The sequence below is a fragment of the Eublepharis macularius genome, chromosome 1, assembly GCF_028583425.1.
Source record: "Eublepharis macularius isolate TG4126 chromosome 1, MPM_Emac_v1.0, whole genome shotgun sequence".
Taxonomy (NCBI): domain Eukaryota; kingdom Metazoa; phylum Chordata; class Lepidosauria; order Squamata; family Eublepharidae; genus Eublepharis; species Eublepharis macularius.
The window spans coordinates 241,352,873-241,359,987 of record NC_072790.1 but is presented as its reverse complement, the minus strand read 5'-3'; the positions used below and the strand labels follow the sequence as shown (position 1 = coordinate 241,359,987).

Below are 7,115 nucleotides of genomic sequence, written 5' to 3'. Positions count from 1 at the left end.
AGGGATAGGATGTAGACTCTGCATACTGAATTTTGCTGTAAGCATGCTCCTACTGGATAGTTTCCAAATCATTTAATCTGTCTATTATGTTTTGTTTCAGCATAGTTTCTGCTCTGTATTAGGTATATGATTATTTTCATAGTCCCTGTTTTATTGTATTGTTTATTGAATGTCCCAGCTGTTGATCGTCTTGGCTTATACTGTGTAATCTGCCTGGAGTCTCAGTAAGAAAGGCCAACTATAATAAAAACGTAAGTATGTTAACGAAAAATAAATTAGACAGGGGAGGAAATGGGCAGATGTCCATAAATGATATCAAGAAGAAAGCAATCAGGCCTCCAGCACCAGAGGGAAATTGCATGTTGAGGATATGAGTCTGTTCCCTCCTCACCCCTCTAAAGCCTGTATAAAAACACCATCAGGACAAGATTCTGCATCCAGTTTCTTAACTCATCTCTTGATCAAGGACTTCAGAGAGTTTGGTAAGTATTGAGGACAAAGCTTATACGGATAGATTAGATGGCAGGAACTGGCAATACTGAGCCTGGAGAAGAGTAAAGAGGGGATATAAGAGCACTCTTCACATAGATGGAGGGCTGTCACATGAAGACGGCAAGGAAATGATTTCTGATGCTCCAGAGCAAAGATTAGAAGTAGTGGGTTTAAATTACCTGGCAATAGATTGCAGTGGAATCTAAAGAGAACATTCCTAATTGGATAAACAGTTTAAGAACAGAACCAAATATCTTTGTGGAAGAGAGCTTGTCCTTCACTGGATGTCTTTAAAGCTAGACTGCAATCACAGGGGATTCAGCAAGCAGGCAGTTGAAATAGATGGCCTGCAAATCCTCCACTACATTTGGGTCGCTGCATGAGCTGATGAGTTTTTGGAGTGTGACAGAGCTGCTGCTTGCTACTTGCTAGCCTTTGGGGAGAGAGACAGAGAGAGTATAATTGAGCTTGGATTTTGGGGATCGGGAAGGATCTATCTCCTCTGGTTCCAGTGCTGCTGCCAGGCCCTGGGTCCAAGCACAGTGGGCACCTCCAGCTGAGGGCTCACACAGTGTTATTAGTGCCTGATCTGTTCATGTCTGTGGGAGTGGTGGGCTAGGGCTCTAGTCCCTCCCTCCCTCTGGTGCCAGGGCTGCTGCCAGGCCCTGGAGCCAAGCTCAGTGGGCACCTCAGCGGAGGGCTCACATTGATTCTTATTTATCAGTGCCTGATCTGTTCATGTCTGTGGGAGTGGTGGGCTAGGGCTCTAGTCCCTCCCTCCCTTTGGTTCCAGGGCTGCTGCCAGGCTTGGCTGAGGCCTCACCAAATGATTATTATTATCATAGCCATTATCATTCTCATTATTATTATTCTTATCATCACTATCATTATTAATAGTCTCTGTGCCTGTTCTGTCCAGGCATCTTGGTGTGCTGGGCTATGGCTCTAGCGTCAGCCTCTGGTTCCAGGGCTGCTGCCAGGCTCTGGGGCCAAGCGCAGTAGGCACCTTGGCTGAGGGCTCACACAGTATTATTATTGCCTGATCTTTTCAGGTCTGTGGGAGTGGTGGGCTAGGGCTCTAGTCCCTCCCTCCCTCTGGTGCCAGGGTTGCTGCCAGGCCCTAGGGCCCAGCTCAGTAGGCACCTCAGCTGAGGGCTCACATTGATTCTTATTTATCAGTGCCTGATCTGGTCAGGTCTGTGGGAGTGGTGGGCTAGGGCTCTAGTTCCTCCCTGCCTCTGGTGCCAGGGCTGCTGCCAGGCCCTGGGGCCAAGATCAGTGGGCACTGTGGCGGAGGGCACATAGAGTCATCTCCTTTTATGTCCTCCTTAATTCTAGTTTGGTGGCAAAATGAGTCTTCCTGTTGTGTTGGCCAGCAAGGGTGGTTGTGGAGTGAAGTGCGATGGCAGTCCTCCTGGTTTACTTGGGGAAAGCAGTATTGGGTGTGGCTCAAAGGCAGCATAGATTCCTCCCGCTCCCCCCAATTCACCTGTGGGGGCTGTGGAGGAGGCCAAAGAGGTGTCCCGGCAGATCTCACAAAAAATGCGGAAGATCGCGTTTCCTCGTGCAAGATTTGCGCGACGTCGTGTGACATTGCTCAAATCTCATGCAAGGAAATGCAATCTTCCGTGTTTTTTGTGCGATCTGCTGGGACATTACATGCACAGGCAGGGAGATTATTCTCCCTCAAAAGGCCAGATTTATTGCTTTGCGTTTAAACTCCAAACCTTGCATCTTCTTCCACAGCTTTAGCTACTGAAGGGTTTGATGACTGGCAAAACCCCCTTCTTATCAAAACTCATGAAAACTCAGAGAAGCATAGGAATGCCGTGTTGGCCTACCTAACAAGGAAGTGAGGGCAAACGTTAACTTCCAAGCTAGAGGAACAAATAAAAGCAGAACAGCAGTACCGGCGGCATGTCATGGAGAGAATTATTGCTGTAATATGCACTCTTGTAGAACGAGGCTTACCATTCAGAGGAGACAATTAACACTTTGGATCTCCAAATAATGTTAATTATCTCGGTCTTTTAGAACTAGTGGCAACGTTTGATCCGTTTTTACTTGCTCATATCAATTGCTATGGACATTCTGGATCAGGCGATCTCTCTTATTTGTCAAAAACTATATGTGAGGAAATTATTCAACTCATGGCAACAAAAGTTAAGGATGCAATTCTGGCTGATGTGAGGCAAGCTGGATATTTCAGCTTTTCAGTAGATTCCACTCCTGACATTTCACATACTGGTCAGTTGTCTTTAATTATCAGATGGCTGATTTATTGTTCAACCATTTCACTACTGAGCTTGAAATTGACTTCAGAAAATGCCTTGGGCACTCTTATGACAACACTGCCAGCGTGGCTGGTAAGTACAATGGTATGCAGCAAAAAATCATTAAAAAAACAATTTGCAAGATTTATTCCATGCGCAGGTCTCTCTTTAAATCTGGTGGGCCGTTCTGCTGTGGATTGCTGCCTTGAACTGTTTTGGCATTATCAATGAAATGTATACCTTCTTTTCATCCTCCACAAAGAGATGGGCAGATCTAAAATCATTTTTGCCACCTCAGTCTAAAGTGCCTAAATACTTGTCAGACATTAGGTGGGACGCACATGCAAAAGCCACAGAAGCTGTTTTGGAAAGTTACAGTGCTATCACTGATGCCCTCAGTCATTTGTACTCTGACGTTAATGGGAAGGGGGAGACCAGGCTTCAAGCTAACAATCTTTTGCAGAAAATGGAAGAACTGGAATTTGTGCTTATGCTGCATTTTTGGACCCGTGTGCTAGGTCATTTTCACAAGGTCAGCAAAGCCCTTCAGAAATCAGACCTCTTACTGAGTTCTTGTGCAAGTTTGCACAGTTCACTTCTGGATTTTTAAAGGAAAATTACAGAAGATTTTGATGAGAAACAAGCAAAAGCCACCTTGCCAAATGTTAACTACAAAACAAGGAGACAAAGAGTAAGGGAATGGCAAAGAAATGACAGAAGTGCACCTGATGCCTTAGATGCACTTTCTTCAAGAGAGATGTTTAGGATAAAATCCTTTATTCCTATATTAGATGCACTTGAAGCCAATTTAAAGAGAAGAAATACTGTGTACAGTGATGTTGCACAATGGTTTCCCATTCTTGCTAATCTGACAGCATCTAAGCAAGAAATTCAGCAAGGTGTTGAACTGTTGATGGAAGCATCCCCAGAAGATATTGACCTGAAACTTATTGATGAACTTTCGCACTTTCACCTGTACATGAGACAAAGCCATAGGCTTACAGAAGAGCACTCTCTGTCTCATACAGACCTTTATCAAATTATATACAAGGAAAAAATTCAGATGGCCTTTCCTAATGTGGAAGCAAGCTTGCAGCTGTTTCTTAGCTTTATGGTCACTAACTGCTCGGGAGAGAGGAGTTTTTCAAGACTCAAAAGAATTAAAAATGAATTACGGGCCACGATGTCTCAAGAGAGGTTGTCTGCACTGAGCATTCTGTACATTGCAAGTGACAAACTTAGACAAACAAATTTTGATGAAGTTTTGGATGATTTTGCTATGAGGAAGGCTTGAAAAACATTTTTAGTCTTACTGTATTTGATGGTTGTAGTTTACTTCTTAATATGTATTTTAAAACTGACTGTTTAATGACAACATAAAGTTGATTCTAAAAGTGCCACACTGTCAGGTAATCATGTTCATATTATTTACACTTCCCAGGCAATATAATTTGTAAACTCAAGGTTTTTTTTTTTAAGAATAAGATTACAACTTCATTTTCCTAAAAATTAATGCTTATTCCACAAAAGGTTTACAAAGTTCAGATATTGCAGAAGTTTTTCAGTGTTGATTTTAACATTTATTTATTTTTTTTACAATCACTATGGTATTTAACAGTAACTCAGGATATGCTACCTCTGAACTTGGAGGTTCAGTCCAAAACTGTTGTGAGAAGAAACCAGTGATTGAGTTGGCCTTTCCCTCATACACATACACACACTGAACTAGGTGTTGTCTTTCCAGATCAGCAACCAACTCAAGATGTCTCTAACCCCATTAGAATCAGCATTGCAAACTATTGCCAACATTTTCAACCAATACAAGGAGGATGGAAGGAATCCTCCCACAGTCACCAAGGAAAGAATGCAGAAGCTGATGAAGGATCAGCTCCCAAATTTGATACAGGTGAGAGGGGAGTGGGTTGGTTCATTGCGTGGAAGGAAGTGGCCTCCTTAACTGAAGTATTTGATGTGCAGCTCGTTGGGGGAGAAGAAGGAAGATCTTGGGTGGCATTCCAGCTGTTCTCTTCAGAGGTCCATTGGAGATGAAAGCAAGCGAGCTGGGTGAACATGGACGGAATGAGGTCATGGGATGCATGACTGGTTGATATTGTCAGGATGTCAATTCTCTAGCCAGAGTAACGCCATGTTAACTTGTATTATAATCAGTAGTTGTCTAGTTTTCCTCCCTCTAGGCCCAGGTGTCGTCCAGGCTGCTCATATCTATGGGAGCAAAGAGTCTTATTTATCCAGTCCAGCCAACGACTTTGATGTCCTCGTCTTCTCATGCCTTCGCAGACAGGACTAGAGGGGAGGCTGGGAATGGGTGTTTGAAGTGTTGTAACTTTCGTTTTACATGCCAATCTCAACAAAGCTTTCGTTCAGCCAAGGGCCTCTACAGCCTTTGGATTATGGACACCTGTATCCTGAGCATAGTCTTTCAATAAACCTTTTGGAATCAAGAGACCTTGTGCTTCTTGCAGAAGGGGTGGGAGACGAACTCAGATAACTGGGATTCCATAGTCTGACAGATATGCAAATTCTGAGCCCTTAAGTGGTATAATCCCCTTTTGTAAACTTCCAAGAGACACCAGCTTCTGAAGGAGGAGTCATTTTATGTCACCCTTTGTTCCTCCTTCTCCATTTTGTAGCTTTTCCACCCATGGCTTTTAATCTCTGGGGCCTCACTTTTGCCCAGCGGCCAATAACCTCACCCAGTGGTCCCTCCCAAGCTCCATGAGGCTCAGAATGCTTGGCGACCCACCTCTCATAGAGCAGGTGGAGAAGGGTTTCAGCCAGGCATGGCAGATTGATGCATGGAAGTTGGTTTCATTCTTTAATTTTGTAATTAATACCCAAATTGACTGTATTGTTGTTTGGTTGTTTGGTATGCCTTTGTGTCATTCTTGAATTTCCAGTTTCATAATTTTACTTCATTATCATTTCCCTTTTGTTTCAATGGAAGAGACACGTACACCACATTGTCAAGTCTGTGCCTTCTTGTTTTTCTACCCCAACGGAACAACATACTCCTCTAGGTCATCCACATGGTCAACTTTCAGACAGATGAAATAAAGGTTTCCCTCTTTTTGAGACCATGAAATGCACCCATAGTTAACATCAAAGTCTATTGAGAACTGATAGGAAAGATTTCAGACAGTGAAATAAACAGCAGAGCAGCCCGTTAACCTGAAGAACTGTAGAAAGAGACTGAGGCAGACGGGTGGCCTCAGGAGGCTAAGACAGCTGGCAGGCAGCAGGAGGAGGACCCTGAGGTAGGTTTGCTCAGTTAGAAGATAACTTTTGGAGAGTTTTAGGCAAGCAGAGGAGTGCTGACTGGAGGGGAAGTATGGCAGAGCAGGGTGAGCATTGAGAGGAGAGAGGATGACCAAATCCCACCCCATTTCCCTCAGGACTGGAATACCTCACACATGTACGTGATCCTAGTGACTACAGCTTGCAGTTAAGGAAGCCCAGAGCCTCTCTCCCCTATCCCTTTAAAGAACAGTTTTTAGAAAAACACCGGCTGCCCTTTAAAAGTGAACTCAATAGAGGCAGAGTCTACATAAAAACAAAACCATAGGGTTTCCTCTCCATTGTAGGTGCTTTAGATGGAAACTTTGTTTTGCTTTCATATTAATTGCAATAATGATAAAACACTCCAGAACTGTGAAACACTCGCCATAAGAAAAGAGTCTAGATTAGACTCCATGTAGTTGACAATGGTGTAGAGGATGGAACTTTCAACAGAATGTGAGAGATAAGAGTTCACAGGGTTGTGATGGCTTAGGCAGACATGCTCCCCTTGTATCTATTAAGCATGTTCTTATTATTATGCATATCATTTTATTTTATCATATAGGTAGTTTTTGGGAAAAAAGAAGAGTATCCTTAAAGAATGTTTAGTGTGTTAGACCATATCTGAGCCATGCTTGGATATTAAACCTTTGTGTTTGGACTATTTCTACCTAGATAATCTGGAAGGGTATCTAAAGGACCTGTGATATATTCGTAAACCATATAACAAGACAACAATTTCCATTTTTTATCCACTGCAGGATATGCACAGATATGATGTCGAATTGAGTTTTGATGAGTTCCAGAATCTTGTCGCCAAAGTGCTTTGTTCTACAAACAGATGATTCTACATCACGCTGCATGATGTCACTAAGAGATAATAAAGACCTGATGAAAAGTCCCTGGATGGTGTTTGGCTTTTTTCATGCCATTGTGGCATGATTAATTTAATTTTCTTCCCCATCCCATGCATATTATTCAGGGCAGGCAGAAACCTAGACTGGACGGTCTGGTGACCTGATGCTGAGGAGTGGTCAGTGGAGCTTTGCACAC

At 43.2% G+C, this 7,115-nt stretch overlaps 1 long non-coding RNA gene across 1 annotated transcript; it reads left to right on the top strand.

Annotated features, from left to right (window-relative positions):
• The first annotated feature begins 370 nt into the window (after window positions 1-370).
• LOC129345488 (uncharacterized) lies at window positions 371-6,883 on the top strand. Its single transcript, XR_008598558.1, has 3 exons — window positions 371-482; window positions 4,510-4,671; window positions 6,824-6,883. It is a non-coding gene; the product is annotated as an uncharacterized LOC129345488 (long non-coding RNA).
• The last annotated feature ends 232 nt before the right edge of the window (window positions 6,884-7,115 follow it).